Source organism: Primulina eburnea, chromosome 17 (genome assembly GCF_022965805.1).
Source record: "Primulina eburnea isolate SZY01 chromosome 17, ASM2296580v1, whole genome shotgun sequence".
Lineage (NCBI taxonomy): Eukaryota > Viridiplantae > Streptophyta > Magnoliopsida > Lamiales > Gesneriaceae > Primulina > Primulina eburnea.
The window spans coordinates 12280393-12298374 of NC_133117.1; the positions used below are offsets into that span (position 1 = coordinate 12280393).

At 40.1% G+C, this 17982-nt stretch overlaps 1 long non-coding RNA gene across 1 annotated transcript; it reads right to left on the reverse strand.

Moving 5' to 3' along the window:
* Positions 1–4260: 4260 nt before the first annotated feature.
* Positions 4261–5729, reverse strand: LOC140818838 (uncharacterized). Its single transcript, XR_012115079.1, has 5 exons — positions 5632–5729; positions 5480–5549; positions 5301–5408; positions 5103–5189; positions 4261–4446 (listed from the first exon to the last, which is right to left on the reverse strand). It is a non-coding gene; the product is annotated as an uncharacterized lncRNA (long non-coding RNA).
* Between the last annotated feature and the right edge of the window lie 12253 nt (positions 5730–17982).

Consider the following 17982-nt stretch of genomic DNA (forward strand, 5'->3'; position numbering starts at 1 on the left):
AGCTAAACTGTTAATCAGAGTCCTGCCAACTACTTAACCAAAACTGTTTGTTTATTATTTGAAGGAAAAAATGTCACCGGTAGTAGGCAAGATGATAGAAAAGGATTGCCGAAAAGAATCCTACACTACAAGAAAAAAGGCCAAATACAACGGTGAAAAACCGTTATCGTAGGTCTTGTAAAACCGTTGTTAAAGGCCCTGTGATTAAAGGGTGCGGTCGAAGACAACGGTGAAAAACCGTTTGTCGTAGACGACTAAAGACAACGGTGAAAAACCGCCGTTGTCTTAGACGACTAAAGACAACGGTGAAAAACCGTTGTCGTAGCACAAAAAAAAAACGTTATTAAAGGTCCTATGTTCGCTCGAAGAAAACAGTGAAAAACCGTTGTCGTAGCTCTTAAAAATCGTTGTCTTATAGCAACGACAACGGTTTTTAACTGTTGCATTTTATCGCATTCGACAACAGTTTGTCAATGTTTTTAAACCGATGTCTTTCGCTACAATATACAACAGTTTTACAACATTTTAAATCTGTTGTCTTTGGCTTTGATTTACATCATTTTAAAATTGTTGTCATATATATAATCATTTTACCACACTGATACCCCATGGATGGTCCCACTACCTTTGGCCCATCATCCGTAGCCCAAATGGAAGGCAGGCTCATCAAGGGCCTAGGTATTCTCCTATAAATATCAGGTTTGAGTGTTTAATTCTGAATTCACTATATTATTTTCAGCAGTACCCATAGCTGCTCCCCCCATATATCCTCAGTCTCTGACTTTAGCGTCGGAGGTGTTACGCCAAGACACCCTCCTGGCCCCCTTCTAACGGTCTTATTTGTGATTTCAGGCCCAGGGTATTTTTGAAACCCGTGTCTGCACTAGTGACGCTTGCTGAGATTGGACCCTAAATTTCCCGTGAGTATCACTTGGCACCGTCTGTGGGAACTTTGAGTTGAGACGTAGAGAAGGTAGACATGATAGGGAGTAGAAGAGCTACCTCAGCATCATCGCGTCCTCATAGGGGACCTGAACAATCTCACGTTGAGACAAGACAGGAACAACCGCATCTTGAGACGAGGCAGGAACAACCTCGTCAAGAGACAAGAGCCGATCAGCCCTTTCACGAGACAAGGGTCGAGCGAACACGTCCCAATGAGAATGTGAGGAACTTGACCCTGGAAAAATTGGGCCAATTTATTACCCGGACGGTGGACGAGGCCATGAAGAAAAACCAAGAGTCTATGTTTGCTGAAGGACAAGCCATTCGCCAGGAGCGAGAGGAGAATGCTGAGGGACATCAGAGAAGGGTTGAAGAGACGCAACCCCTCCAAGGTGGGGAGAATCCCGAGATAGAGGAGCATAGTGGAGGAGAATTAAATTTATTTTTCCTACTAAGGCATCGCCTAGTAGAGGAGCAGAGTGGAGTAGAGACAAAATTAAATTTTCCTGCTAAGGCATCGCCTAGCAGAGAAGTAGAGTGGAGGAGAAGAATTTTGAATTTTATTTTCCTGCTAAGGCATCGCCTAATAGAGGAGCAGAGTGGAGGAGGAGAATAATATTTTATTTTTCCTACTAAGGCATCGCCTAGTAGAGGAGCAGAGTGGAGTAGAGACAAAATTTAATTTCCCTGCTAAGGCGTCGCCTAGTAGAGGAGCAGAGTTGAGGAGAAGAATTTTATTGTCCTACTAAGGCATCGCCTAGCAGAGGAGCAGAGTGGAGGAGGATAATTAAATTTTATTTTTCCTACTAAGGCATCGCTTAGTAGAGGAGCAGAGTGGAGTAAAGAATAAAATTTAATTTTCCTGCTAAGGCGTCGCCTAGCAGAGGAGCAGACTGGAGGAGAAAAATTCTATTTTCCTGCTAAGGCACCGCCTAACAGAGGAGCAGATTGGAGGAAGAGAATTAAATTTTCCTGCTAAGGCATCCCCTAGCAAAGGAGCATAGTGGAGGAGGAGAATTAAATTTTCCTGCTAAGGCATCGCTTAGCAGAGGAGCAAAGTTTGGCCGGAGAAAAATTTTATTTTCCTGTTAAGGCATCGCCTAGCAGAGGAGCAGAGTTGGGGAGGAAAAAAATTTTATTTCCTGCTATGGCATCGCCTAGCAGAGGAGTAGAGTGAGGAAGGAGAAAAATTCTATTTTCCTGCTAAGGCACCGCCTAACAGAGGAGCAGAGTTGGGGAGGAGAAAAATTTTATTTTCCTGCTAAGGCACTGCCTAGCAGAGTAGCAGAGTTGTGAAGGAGAAAATTTTTTTTCCCTGCTATGACATCACTTAGTAGAGGAGCAGAGTTTGGGAGGAGAAAAATTTTATTTTCCTCCTAAGGCACTGCCTAGCAGAGGAGCAGAGTTAAGGAGGAGAAAAATTTTATTTTACTGTTAAGGCATCGCCTACAAGATGAGCAGAGTTGAGGAGAAGAAAAATTTTATTTTCCTGCTATGGCATCGCCTAGCAAAGGAGCAGAGTGAGAAAGGAGAAAAATTCTATTTTCCTGCTAAGGCACCGCCTAGCTAAGGAGCAGAGTTGGGGAGGAGAAAAATTTTATTTTCATGCTAAGGCACCGCCTAGCAGAAGAGCAGAGTTGTGCAGGAGAAAATTTTATTTTCCTGCTAAGCCACCGCTTAGCAGAGGAGCAGAGTTGTGGAGGAGAAGAATTTTATTTTCCTGCTAAGGCATCGCTTAGCAGAGGAGCAGAGTTTGAGAAAAGAAAAATGTTATTTTCCTGCTATGGCGTCGCCTAACAAAGGAGTTAGAGGGTGAGGGTGAAGGATTTTCATTTTCCTACTTAGGCCCGGCCTAGCAGTGGAGTTAGATGGTGAGGAGGTTGAAGTTTTATTTTTCCTGCTAATGACTATTTTAGCAGAGTCAAGGTCGCATGGAAGTGTGAATTATTTTCCTGCAAAAGCTTAATTGATGACCCTGAATATGGGGGCGACGAGAGCAGAAGATGATAGAAAAATTTATTTTGTTCCTGCGAAAATTACGGGCGAGCACGGGCATGGGGGCGAGAACGAAGGAGGTAGGCAAGGCGAGGTAAAGGGGAGGCGAGGGCTAGGCATGCAGGACGAGCGTGCAAGGGCGAGCATGCGAGTGCAGGGGCGAGGCGCAAGGGCGAGCATGCAGGGCGAGCGTGCGAGTGGCGGCGCGCGGTGATAGGAGCGAGGCGCACGGGAGAGCACGCAGGGCGAGCGTGCGAGTGCGGGCACACAGTGGCTTGGGCGAGGTGAGACGAAGATGTGTGGGCGTTGGGCGAGGCGCACAGGCGAGCGTGCGAGCAGTGGCTTGGGGGATTGCGAGGCGATGGGGCGAGCTTGCGTTATGGGCGAAGAGGATGGCGAGATGGTGAGGGCGAGCATGCGTGATGGACGAAGGGAAGGGCGAGACGAGGAGGCGAGCTTGTGCAAGGAGGTTGGTGAGGTTGGCGAGGAGATGGCAGTGCGTTGGGCGAGGGTGTGCGGCGTGCTGGGCGCGCGGGGCGAGGTTGTGCTTGCCTAGGCACGGGGAGGTGGGGACTTCGGGCGAGGACGCACACGGGCGAGGGCTCGCACTCGCACAGGGAGATGGTGAAGCTGGACGAGACATGCGCACTGATAGGAGAGGCGATGGATAGGTGAGATGGTGGCGCGAGTGATGGCGAGGTGATGGTGAAGTGGCGTTAAGGTTAACACGCAGGTGAGGCGTAGTAAGGGGGAGAGCTGGTGAATGAATTGCAGAGGAATACTGCAAAATTCGCGCCTTGTAAACCAAGGACAACACAATAAATCGAACTTTGAACCTATGATTCAGTTTGACTCGGGAGGGGGAGACTGGTGATACCCCATGGATGGGCCCATTACCTTTGGCCCATCATCCCTAGCCCAAATGGAAGGCAGGCCCATCAAGAGCCCAGGTATTCTCCTATAAATATCAGGTTTGAGTGTTTAATTCAGAATTCACTATATTATTTTCAGCAGCACCCTTAGCTGCTCCCCCCATATATCCTCAGTCTCTGACTTGAGAATCGGAGGGGCTACGCCAGGACACCCTCCTGGCCCCCTTCTAACGGTCTTATTTGTGATTTTCAGGCTCACGGTAATTTTGAAACCCGAGTCTGGACTAGTGACGCTTGTTGGGATTGGACCTTAAATTTTCCGTGAATATCACAAACTGTTGTAAAATCATTTTAAACTGTTGTCTTATATATATAATAATTTTAACCTTACATAAAATCAATTCAAACATCAACATATATACTTGATCAAGAACTAGATGCATACAACAGAAATATGTCATTCATAGACTTGTAATCTACCAAACCAACAATTAAAAAAAAGTACGTAACCATATTCCAAAAACTTAGTCAAGTTCACAAAAATAAAAATACCCTACAACCAAGACTTGCACATGCATATCAACTCCAAAATATCTTATGTAGCTTGTTGGAATGAATTTCTCTGCTGGTGCATCTTCCAAAACATCATAACAGTGCCCGTGAAAATAAAAACCACATAATTTTAATGGTTGGATTAAAATCTGCAACAAAAAATGGGTTAAAATACTTTAAAACGGACCTCAGGGGCTAGAAATTTTTTGGCATAACCTCCCCGCAAGTAGGACATACCAGAAAATTTTAAAACACAAAACAACAATATATATTCGAAATAAATTTAAATACAACCATACACCACAACTATCACCTACATAGCTAGACCATACATCACACCTATCATCTACACAGCCAGATCATACAACACACATATCACCTATAATTATCGCATTCTTTCAAAATATCCCGAAAGCAATGAAGAGATCCACATGTCATGAACCAACAAACGTGCAACAAAAAAAAATCACACGTCAATCCATTATTATTTGTATTGTTGATCCACAAACTGAAAGTAAAAATGCAAGAAACCAAAATAATCACTTTTGAAATACAGAGAGAAGATGTTATAAAAATCTTAAAGTAGAAACAAGAATTTCACCCAACTTAGAAGCTAAATAATGTGAAAAATGACTATTTCTGAAACAGCCCGTAAACATGTTAAAAACTATAACAATAAAGTACAAATTTGTTCAATATGAGCTGTATTTTTTCAAATAAGATGAAATCTTGTCCTACCTATTCATAAATATGATCATGTATGCATTCGGCCAGCTCGGTGCACACCTCATCAATTTCTTCCATAGAATACTCTGTTTTTGTGAACTATGAGCACAAACAAAAAGTATATTAGTAAAAAACACAACTTAATGAATTTTCAAAATGATAAGTAGCTGGATAACTTGTAATTATTTTAGATAAGTAAGATAATATTACTATCGATCATAGTGAATCCCCCTCAAGAGTTGCAACTTCTTCAGTAATCTGCCTCATGAATCTCATCACGTAATAACCACATTGTTTCGCACCCGGTTGCTTAGGAGCCTTTAAAATGTCAAATTGTTAATGACAAATATACACATTAAAATATTAGCTCGAATGAGAAATACACATACCTTTATGACTTCCCATTGTACACGCTTTCTTCCTTTCCTTCTCTTAGTTGAGTTAAACAATGTCAACGCCCTTCATTAATATTGAACATAGTTGATATATGAGTGTTTTTTCATTAAATGAAACGCATCATTAAAATGAAATATGAACTCACATTTCCACAACATATTTCCAATCCTCATCGCAAATGCGATGACTTAGGGAATCCACCAAATAAACAATCTCCTTATAAGGCTCGATGACAGTGAGAGTGATAGGATCGGTTGTCGTAACAAGAGTGTTTAGAAGGGGAGGGGGGTTGAATAAACACTTACAATCAAAATTGTTCTTTAATAATATTTGAGTTCAGTTTGGTGAAAAACTGAATCTTGGAATCTTGTTGGTCAATAACAATCAGTTAAACTAGAGTAGTTGCGGAAATTAACTGACTGAAAGATAGAATACGAAACTGAAATAAATATGCAAGAGTTGTTTCTGGATGTTCAGAGAATTTAATTACTCCTACGTTACCCCTTCTATCACAAGGATAGGATATTCACTAAAAGACTTTGATCAAGTACAACACTTGTACAGACCCACTTCAGTTTGGACTTACTACTGCCAAAACTGAAACTCTTAGTTCTACACAATATTCTCAGTACGTAACTAATATTAGCACAATTGAATCTAACTTTTACAAAGTGCTAATAAGCTCAGATTGTAGCCTTGATTGCTACGAGTAATTCAAATGAGAGTGAGCTAAGATTTTGACAGAGTGACATCAAGTTTAAGATTGAGTGATCATTATTTCTTCTTTTTCTTCTGCCATATTTATACTCTTCTTTTCCAACGGTAATCTTGAGATAAATTTGAATCTTTGTATCCGTTGGTTTCCACTTGATTATTCCTTCGATATTGTTTGCTTCATTTATTGTAATTCGGCGTCTTGATTGCTTTGTCCGGAATGCGTTGTTTTAAGTAGTCTTGGTTGTTGTGCGGCGCTCTTGTAATCTGTTATGTCTTCTTTGTTCTTTCCCGAGACATCTTCAGTTGAGAGACTTTAAGGCATTCGGCTGAATGTTTTAACTGATCAGTTCCAACTGATCAGTTTACTTTGTATCATTGTATCAGCTGATTTCAGTTGATAAGTTCAGTTGCCGAATTTGCTTGCGCGTATCAGTTGATTCATATTTTGTTAATCGATTGATTCATGTTTTGTCAAACTCCAGAATCTAGTTTCCAACAATTTCCCCCTTTATGGTGTTTGACAAAACTAAGTGATTTAAGATCGAATAACTGAGCTCTTTGTAGATAATAGATTACGCAACTGAATCATAAAATAACTGGATTCCTTGTAGATATCATAAAATCTCTGGATTCCTTGTAGATAAAATAAAATTTGAGAAAAGAGTGAGTTAGCTAGCCCCTTCTTTATTTCACGCACAGTTCTGCTAAGAGAATCCATGTTGGCTTGAAGAGCGTTTAGTTTTGCCGAGTCAAATTCAGTCGAAGAATCTAATTTGACAGTATGAGACAGTTGTTCTAATTGAATTTTCTTGATTTCAGCGAGCATCTGCTGCATATTGTACTGTATGTTCTGGATTTCTTCAAGAACAACATCCATTTCTGTGGATTGAATTGGAGGGCGCTGACTGGGCGTTTCTGAATGCTTCGATGTTTGTCCAAAAAGAACTAATGCTTGATTAGTTTCCGTTGTTCCAGCCATAGGTTGAGCTGGAATGTTTTCTTGAAATTGAGATGAAGAACGTTGGTTTTGATCAAGAAATGGACTGTCTGGCTGAATGATGGAGATGGATGGTTCATACATAGGGGCCTCCTGTGGAGAATTAACTGAACATTGTTCTTGATCCTTTGATTCAGTGAGCAACTGACCTTCTACATGTTCAACAGTTTCTTGTTCTGAGGGTCTTGCTTGTTCATCAGTTTGAATATCTTGTTCAGCAGAACTTTCTGGCTGAACTGGTGCTTCAGTTTGAGCTTTTTCCGATTCAGTTATTTCTTTTTCTGAAGTTTGGTTTGGCACTTCAGTTTGATCTTCAGTTTGAGCAGATATAAGTTTTTCAGCAATAAGTGACTCAGCTGGTGCTTCAGATGATATCTTAATGTCTTGCTCTGGTTGTTCAGCTGAATGGGTAACTGAGTCATACTGTATTCCCTCTAGCTGAGCTTCCAAGGTAACAGCTTGAATGATTTCATCAATGTTTGCCAAGGATAGTTCTGCTTCAGAATATAGCTGATGTTCTGTCTGAGAGGATTGAGGTATTCCCTGAACTGGCTTTTCAGTTGCCTGTTGTGGAAATGGTTCTTTTTGTGGAGATGATATGAATCTCGATACGAATAAATAGCAAACACGATTAAAAATAAATCGCACCCTCTATTCAATTACGATAATAAGATTCGTGTGTTTTTCCCGATCTTTTGAATCAAGTAAGGTTGTGTTATTCACCTCTAAACTACGAAAGTCTAGCAACAAATAAACACGGAATAACAATCGAAAATTAGAACGAACCTTCGAAGAACGATGCCTACGACAATCCGCACAATAACGATCGACAAACGCCACAAAGTTATAAACTTTGATAAGTTTGATTTGTTTTAACAAAGCTAAAGCCTTGAAAAGTTGAGAGAAAAATCTCACAAATTTGATAAACTCAAAATAATTTGTGTATTGTGTTCAGAATTTCGTCCAACATAGTCTAGATATCAAAAGATACCATGAAATCTAGTTTCCTAACAAAATAAAACTCTAAAAAAGGTAATTTTGTCGCGCAGAAAACACTAGGCACGGACCCCGTGCAGACCTCCGTGTCTGGGTCCGTGTACATACTGTAACTCATCTTCAGTCGGGATCAAGGGACACGGACCCCGTGCTCACCTCCGTGTACGGGTCCGTGTAGGCACTGTCTTCGCCAAATACATAGGGCACGGACCCCGTGCCTGGGTCCGGACCCCGTGCCTGGGTCCGGACCCCGTGCCTGGGTCCGTCTTCAGGTCCATGTAGGCTCTGTAGTTGCTCATCTCGGAGTGTAAGGGACACGGACCCCGTGTGCAGGTCCGTGTGCTGGTCCGTTCAGACTCGGCCGATGTTTGAATCATGTTCCTTTGGCCTTCCAACATACTCCCATGCATCACGACCCCTTCATCATTTTGCTCCTCGCACGTAAATCCATCTTCTTTGCTCATACTCCCGTGCAAGGCTACCACGATCGCATCATCCTCCCCTTCTTGAAAAGGATTTGTCCTCAAATCTTGCCCCCTTGCACAAAAACGAAGCAAGTTAGTAACAACAAGGAGGATATTATCAACATACTTACCTTTAAGCGCAAGTTTGTAGATGCCATTGCCCACACACGCCATCAACGCCTTGATCCCTAACTCCATGGCAGCATTCACTATCAACTCACCAACATCAACATATACCAAATAATAAATGACATAAAATGATAGAATACCGTTAAGTATCACAAAAATCAAGTTCCTCCCCTTCTTAGACCTAGTCAACACAAAAATGAAATCCATACACGTGTACGACCATAGCTCACTAGGAATAAGAAAGACTCAAGCAACTTATAGAAATCAAGATCAGGTGCCCTAGCCCTATAGGCAATGCATTCTTTGCTATTCCATTTAACATACCTCTTCATATGCAACCAACATAGAAATCCATGAATTTTGTCAATGATGAAATCACAAAAATACGCCTCACTAACGATTATTTCATAAAATGAGCATAACATGAACAATTTAATCTCCTTCAAATTATATTCATCATGAACAAAGAAATTATTATATTCATCTAACTCACCACATGAATTTAATTCTAATGCACATAGGTCATTGTCATGACAAAGTGTCAATTGGACAAACTTTGAACACTCAAAATCAATAACATTCGAATCTAATTCATGCAATACATCTCCCTCCTCATTTCTATGACACTTAGGCAACAAGATTAAATCGCATTCATATCTCCTAAACATCACATTTTCAAGTTGCTCCCATAATTCTTGAAGACAAGACAACAATGAATTAAGGTAAAGAAGAAAATCATACCTCATAGTTGTTGTAGTGGCAACTAACCTTACCTCGTCATAATTGCACTTGCATTCTCTAGGCTCAAACTTTTGGGTTCTCCCTTCGACAGGACTCACTTGTCTCCTTGTCATGATAACTCCACGATCCTGCAAATAAGAAATAGCAATGCTCGGGATTGAACCGGCGATTTCATCACAATATGGGTAAACCACTTTGTACAAAGGTACATGTAATGGTTTTTGCAATAATAAACAACTCTCAACCTCACTCTTTTCACTCCTTTGGACCATCAAATGATTTTTCTTTTCTTTTTCTTTGGCCTCTTTTTCTCTCTATTTTTTCTTTTCTATGGTCATCTCACTCTTTTGTTCACTCTTTCTTTCGACCATATATTTTTCTTTTTCTTTTTCTAAGGCCATCTCACTCTTTTGGACACTCTTTTTTTCGGCCTCATCTCTTTTATTCTTTTTCAATTGGTCCTCAAGTATTTGTTTTGGTGACAAAGGTAGTAATACAATTGGTTCTTTGTTTAGGACAAATGAGTACCTATTCTTGAAACCATCATGTGTTACCTTCCTATCGAATTGCCAAGGTCTACCCAACAAGATATGACAAGCATGCATAGGCACCACGTCACACAAAACCTCATCCACATACTTCCCAATAGAAAAGGACACTAGAACTTGCCTATTTACTTTCACCTCCGCACAATCATTCAACCATTGAAGTCTATATGGTTGAGGGTGCTTTAGAGTAGGCAAAATCAACTTCTCCACCATCTCACAACTAGCTACGTTGGTGCAACTTCCCCCATCTATAATAACGTTGCAAACCTTTTCGTTCACAAAGCACCTAGTATGGAACAAGTTCCCCCTTTGATTGGTCTCCTCCTCCTCGACTTGGCCAATCATGATACGCCTAGTCACCAATGATTCTCCTACAACCGCCTCATATCCCTCATCGGGATCCTCCAATGCAGGCATATCATCATCACTACCCTCTCTTTGGGACTCATACTCACCATAAGCATTCAAGATCATCACCCGCTTATTAGGACATTCACTAGCAATATGACCTAACCCTTGACATCTAAAGCATTTAGTATCCCTAGAACGATTAGAAGGAGTTTCAGATTTACCTTGGACTCCTTGCTTAGGTGCCTCTTGCTTAGTGTCAAATCTTGGCTTGGCCTCCACTTTATTTTCCTCAGGCTTCACCCCGCTTGACCGCCAAGAAGATGATGCCCCTCCGGTTTGATTTGTGCGGCCAACTCCTCGCCTCTTGAGTTGTTGCTCCACCTTTATGGCCATTTGCACCATCTCGTCTAGATCTAAGTAGTGCCAAAGCTCCACTTGATCTTGGATATCCCTGTTCAAACCACAAAGAAAACGAGCCATAGTTGCTTCATTATCCTCCTCCGTATTTGCCCTAATCATGAGTACTTCCATCTCCTTAAAATAGTCCTCAACACTCTTCAACCCTTGCCTCAAAGTTTGTAACCTCTTAAACATCTCCCTATAATAGTGGTTAGGCACAAACCTCTTCCTCATTACACTCTTCATCTCATCCCAAGATTCAATAGGTCTCTCATTATACTTTCTTTTAGTGGTCACTAATTGATCCCACCAAATGAGAGCATTGTCTAAGAATTCAACCACCGCCAACCTCACCTTCTTTTGTTCGGAGTAGTGGTGACATTCAAATACGAACTCTACCCTCTTTTCCCATTCTAGGTACGCCTCCGGGTCAGATTTCCCATGGAATGAAGGGATTTTCATCTTAATGCTACCCATATGACCATCTTCCCTAGTCTCCTCATACCTACCCCTCATAGCTTCTCTTCTTCCTCTCCCAAATCCTCTATCTCTTCCATTCCTACCCCAATTCGCATTTTGACTCTCATCGACTCCTCCTAGATCATACTCTTCGTCATCTCTACCCAAATCCTTAGGCTTAGGTTTACCCCCACTAACACTAACCTCAAGTTTACCCAACCTCTCATGCAACGACTCCATTTGGGTCGTCATCGCCCTACTAAAATCCCCAAACAACGCATCTAGTTGGGCCTTGGACACCCCCGAATTCGAACTATCTCCTACCTCCCTCTCCATTTAATTTCAAATTTGTACCTGCAAGAAAAGGTTAGTAGAAATAAAATAATCCTCACCCAAATGCTCACGGTCACTCCAAAGAAATTCACTCGTCTCTCCTCTCTTATTTTTTTTTGCTCACAACAAATACTCACTAGTCACTCCAAAGAAATAACAATCACACTCAAGTAATATCACTCAAATTTGAGAGTTCCCTCGAGAGCTTCAAGCTTTGTGTTTTGAGTAAATCAAACAACCAAGTCTCTAAAGGAAATAGAACAAGATATCAAAAAGAATTTAATGGTGAATTTTCGGAATTTTTGTACTCTTTTTTTTTTTTTTGGCTTGAGTACTACTCGAAAATCCCAAAAAAAAAATCACTAACAAATTTCGAGAATCACAGATTCACGAAAAATTTACGAAGAACGATGGAACAAAACAGATCTGAAAATAAACGAATAAATAATACAGATCTGCAATTTAAGAACAAGATAATTTACTTGAATTCAATAAACCTAAGGCTCTGATACCAAATGATAAGAATCTCGATACGAATAAATAGCAAACACGATTAAAAATAAATCGCACCCTCTATTCAATTACAATAATAAGATTCGTGTGTTTTTCCCGATCTTTTGAATCAAGTAAGGTTGTGTTATTCACCTCTAAACTACGAAAGTCTAGCAACAAATAAACACGGAATAACAATCGAAAATTAGAACGAACCTTCGAAGAACGATGCCTACGACAATCCGCACAAGAACGATCGACAAACGCCACAAAGTTATAAACTTTGATAAGTTTGATTTGTTTTAACAAAGCTAAAGCCTTGAAAAGATGAGAGAAAAATCTCACAAATTTGATAAACTCAAAATAATATGTGTATTGTGTTCAGAATTTCGTCCAACATAGTCTAGATATCAAAAGATACCATGAAATCTAGTTTCCTAACAAAATAAAACTCTAAAAAAGGTAATTTTGTCGCGCAGAAAACACTAGGCACGGACCCCGTGCAGACCTCCGTGTCTGGGTCCGTGTACATACTGTAACTCATCTTCAGTCGGGATCAAGGGACACGAACCCCGTGCTCACCTCCGTGTACGGGTCCGTGTAGGCACTGTCTTCGCCAAATACATAGGGCACGGACCCCGTGCCTGGGTCCGTCTTCAGGTCCGTGTAGGCTCTGTAGTTGCTCATCTCGGAGTGTAAGGGACACGGACCCCGTGTGCAGGTCCGTGTGCTGGTCCGTTCAGACTCGGCCGATGTTTGAATCATGTTCCTTTGGCCTTCCAACATACTCCCATGCATCACGACCCCTTCATCATTTTGCTCCTCGCACGTAAATCCATCTTCTTTGCTCATACTCCCGTGCAAGGCTACCACGATCGCATCAGGAGAGGAGGATAAATCTTTTTCAGTATTTGAGTTGGGGGGTTTGTCATGAAAAACTAGTTCCTGATTTCACTCTGCAGACTACTAAGATCTGTGTCCAGTTCAGTGAATACAGCTCTATCATTGTATGCAGTTGGACTTGTTGGATTGTAGTTGGACTTCAGCTTTGCTACCATTCTTGTTAGCTTTTTGACGCGAATCTGATCAAAGAAATATTTCTGCCTTTCTAATGCCTGTGGAATTGTAGCAGCTTTGACTAATTTCATCACAATTGCTTCTAGCTTGATGAAATTTTTCAGTTGAGATCTATGCTTCAGTTCTTTGGCAAAGATTTCTGTTCTGAAGATTTTCCAACAATCAAAAGATTTTAATTGTGATGTGGCAAATGCATTGACCTGTTCCCAAACTAGGTCAATGTGTGTTTGAATGACATTGGATGGCCGGGGTTCTTCAACCAGCTTGCCTTTTCCTTTGTCAGTTGAGAGAATGTGAGGAAGATCCATTCCAGAATGTGTGGAGTGCACTGGTTCCCTTAATATTACTCCTTTAGATCTGGCTCTAGGCAGGATGGTAGGGCGATTTACAAGAGTCAAGGGAGCTCTTACCTTAGCTGGTGTCTTTGCTTTGGTAACTGAATCATCAGGTGTGACTACTTGCAAAGGGATAGCTTGAATGGGCTGTTGAGCAGCTGATTGAATAATTTTCTCAAGTGGAATGACTTCCACTGTTGTTATTGGTTTGGTTCTTTGAGTCCTTGGTCTCTTGACAAGCTTAGGGGAAGGAGTTTTCTCTAAATCTGATTCACTGAGAATCGGTTTCCTTTTTGTTGTTTTGGCCTTCTTGACTGGTGATGGCTCAACCTCTAGTTTAGTTTTTGATGGCAATGTGTTTTTGGCAGTAAAGACCTTGAATTTTGATGATGTTTCAGCATTTTCAGCTACCAAACCCTTCAGTTTTAACAGATAACTGATTTGGATGGCAAAGCCACATGACTGTTTGGATGACTTGAGCATATTCTTCAAGATGTTAAAAAGAATATATCTCCAATTTGCTTTATTTTCAACCATGATTATGGTCATATTACCTGGAATTTTTCGAGTGTAAGAACAGCATAAGAACCGGATTTTGCTAATATTCCCTTTGCCACGATATCAGCTAACAACTGAATTTCTGGTTTCAGTTCCTTCTTTGGATCGGAAACCTTGATTTTTCGTCCATCAGCAGATAATCGAGACTGCATTTCTTCAATATCCTGAGTTTTTACTTCAGAAAAGCTGACATAACCATCAGTTGGCAGAGAGAAGATTTCTCCGAAAGCTTCTTCAGAAAGGAGAAGCAACTGATCATTGGTAGTCACAGAGATAGTGTCATTAGCAGTGATAAATCCCTTCCGATAGAATTCATTGACCTCGTTGAGGTATATCTTCTGAGAATATTGTCCTAAGAACATTCTGAGACCTGTCGACTCAAGCTTTAGAAATACATTCTTAACGTCTGCTTCTTGAATCGATAGAACCGAGTTAAAATCGATGACCATCGCATTCAAAATATCGGCTGGGATCTGGTTTGCCATTTCGGAAAGTGTAGTGATCTGCAAATTGAAGAGAATAAGTTCTGAAATTTGTATACTCTTAGAAACTGATTGTAATTGTGAAGAATAGAACTGAAGTGAAGCGGGCAAAATGCTTTTGTTCGTGACTGTTCAAATTCTGGAAACGTGTCAGCCCGGGAAAAATTTTGAATAAAAATGTGTGCACGTGTGCTTTAATCGTGTGTATATAATAATGAGCGGTTTTAAAATATGCCACGTCATAAAAATTTAGTCACGTCATTTGATTTGGAATATATTAAGTTTTAAATTGGTTAACTTATGTGAGAAGATTTGTAAAATTTTCAAACTGAACGATCAGTTGGGAAACTGATTCAAGTCAGTTGAGAATTCACAAACGATTGTCTTCCCAGTTAACTTCTTTAAAAACTGACATTCCCCCTAGATTGGTGCATATAATAATTAAAGTAGTGCTACAAAATAATTTTAAGAGTCAGAGAGGATATTGGTTTTGCTGAAACGTTGATGACTCTTCATCTTTCTTGATATTCTGCTATAAATAAAATGGCTCAATTAGTTTAAGACATATCAATAAAAAAAATGTCTGATACAGGTGACTCAAGTCTTTCTCCATTTTCTGTGGAGGCCAGGAAGGCCGAGATAGAAGACGAAATCTTCTATAAAAGTCTGCATTACTGGGAGCGATTACAGTAGCTTGAGCTCTTATACAACTCTGGGGAGGCCACCACTCCTGAATTGGTGGCAGAACTGAATCAAGTGCGAAAACACTTGAATATTGCTGTGTGGGTGGACATCTTCAAGGACGATCACATGTATCAGCTGATGCTCCGCAAGGAATTGAAGATCCTGAGGCGCATAGCTCATTCTCACAGCTTTCTTATGACTGCTCCTTCTTCTCTATCTGTTTGGCTGAAATTTTGGATAATTGTTGTGGAGAAGAAGTATGATGATGTAATCCAGACCAACATTTATAAGTAATGAAATCTTTATCTGTTTTTAACTCTGATTTTCTGCAAATGATATATTTCATCAGTTGTGATAGGTAAACAAATGAACTGATGAGAAACTAACTGTCATATGTTGATCATGAACTGGGACTATTTAAACAACTATTAATAGAATTCAAACTGGTGTCAGTTGACAATGAACAACTGATAAATTAAATTCCTTGGTAAATTTGAAAGACGCATTGATTGACTTGAGACTCTTCAGCTTCTCCAACGTCATTTTCCTATAAATAAGATGATAGTGATAAAAATGTGATGCAATATCAGTTCAAAAATATTTCAATATGTCTGATTCTGATGCATGCAGCAGCACTCATGTTCATGTTACTGAGCAGTCAACCCCTCGTTTAAAAGATATCGAGAGAAAGATGGAGATATATGTTTTTCAGAAGGTGATTTCAACATGGGAAAAGATTCATGAGTTGAAGAGGGTGAGTGACAGTGGTGCTATTCCTACTCGTGCTCAGGAGGCAAGAGCACTGAAATACCTTGAACGTTTTGAAGTTAGACATGTTAGGGATTTGGTTGAAGACAAATGTCTTTTGGAGGCGATGCTATGGAAGGAATGGCATGTTGTTGATAATATTTCGAAATCTAGGGCATTTGCTAGAGTTCGAATTTATGAGTTAAATGATTGGGTTAGGGCGTGGCTAGATTCAGTTGATTCCATGATTTCTTCTGTAAAATGGGAACTTTGGTATTCTTAATGAAGTATTATTTTCAATTTGTTGTGTTCTTATTTTCTGCATATAATTCTGTTAATGAAGCAATATTACTAATAATTTCTAAGATAAATCAATTAAACAATGAATATTTCGAAAGTAAAAAAAATTGGCCTCGGGTAATGGTTTTGTGAAGATGTCAGCTGCTTGCTGTTCAGTTGAAATATATTCTAGTCGAATATCCTTCTTTAACGCATGATCCCTAATGAAGTGATGCCTGACATCTATATGCTTGGTCCTTGAGTGAAGAACTGGATTATAAGTGATGGCAATTGTGCTGGTATTATCACAAAATATGGGCGATTCAGTTGACGTTATTCCATAATCTTTCAGTTGTTGCTGAATCCAGATCAGTTGTGCACAACAACTACCGGCAGCAAGATATTCTGCTTCTGTTGTTGAGGTAGCTATGGATGTCTGCTTTTTGCTGAACCAAGAGATAAGTTTGTCTCCTAAGAACTGACAAGATCCACTTGTACTTTTGCGATCAAGCTTACATCCTACATAATCTGCGTCTGAATATCCAACTAAATTGAAGGTGGAGTCTTTGGAATACCATAGCCCAATATTTTGCGTGTCCTTAAGATATCTCAGAATTCTTTTAGCAGCTGAGAAATGTGATTGCTTAGGATTTGCTTGAAATCTGGCACACATACGGACATCAAAAACAATATCAGGTCGATAGGCTGTTAGGTACAATAATGAACCTATTAATCCTCTATATAATGTCGCCACTACTGATATTCCCCCTTCTTCAGTATCTAGTTTAACTGATGAGCTCATGGGAGTAGTTGCAGCCGAGCATGATTCCATACCAAATTTCTTTAGCAACTCCTTTGTATATTTTGTTTGACTAATGAATATACCAGTTTCCAGTTGCTTCACTTGCAGTCCAAGAAAAAATGTCAGTTCACCCATCATACTCATTTCGAATTTTTCTTGCATTAACTTAGCAAACTTTTCGCGCAATTTGGGGTTATTTGACCCAAATATTATGTCATCAACATAAATTTGAACTAATAGAATATGATTATTTTTAGTAAATTTGAACAAGGTCTTATCAACTGATCCGACTGTAAAGTCATGATCAGTTAGGAATTTTGAAAGAGTTTCGTACCAAGCCCTGGGAGCTTGTTTAAGACCATATAATGCTTTGTTCAAATAGTATACATGATCAGGAAGTTTGCGATTTACAAAACCTGGAGGTTGTTCAACATATACTTCTTCTTGTAACTGACCGTTTAGGAATGCACTCTTCACATCCATCTGGTAAACTTTGAAGTTTTTGTGAGATGCATAAGCAAGAAATATTCAGATTGTTTCCAATCTTGCAACTGGAGCATACGTCTCATCGTAGTCAATTCCTTCTTCTTGCCTATATCCTTGTGCTACTAGTCTTGCTTTGTTGCGTATAACTGAACCGTCCTCGTTTAGTTTATTCATGTACACCCATTTTGTACCTATAATGGTTTTTGAAGTTGGTCTTGGAACTAAGTTCCAGACGTTATTGTGAGTGAACTGATTCAGCTCTTCTTGCATAGCATTTACCAAGTTAGGATCAGCAAGAGCTTCATCAGTTTTCTTTGGTTCCATTTGTGAGACAAAGGCTGAATGAATAAATAAATTTAACATTTGATTGCGAGTTCTTACTGGGTTAGATGGATTTCCAATTACCAGTTGTGGTGGATG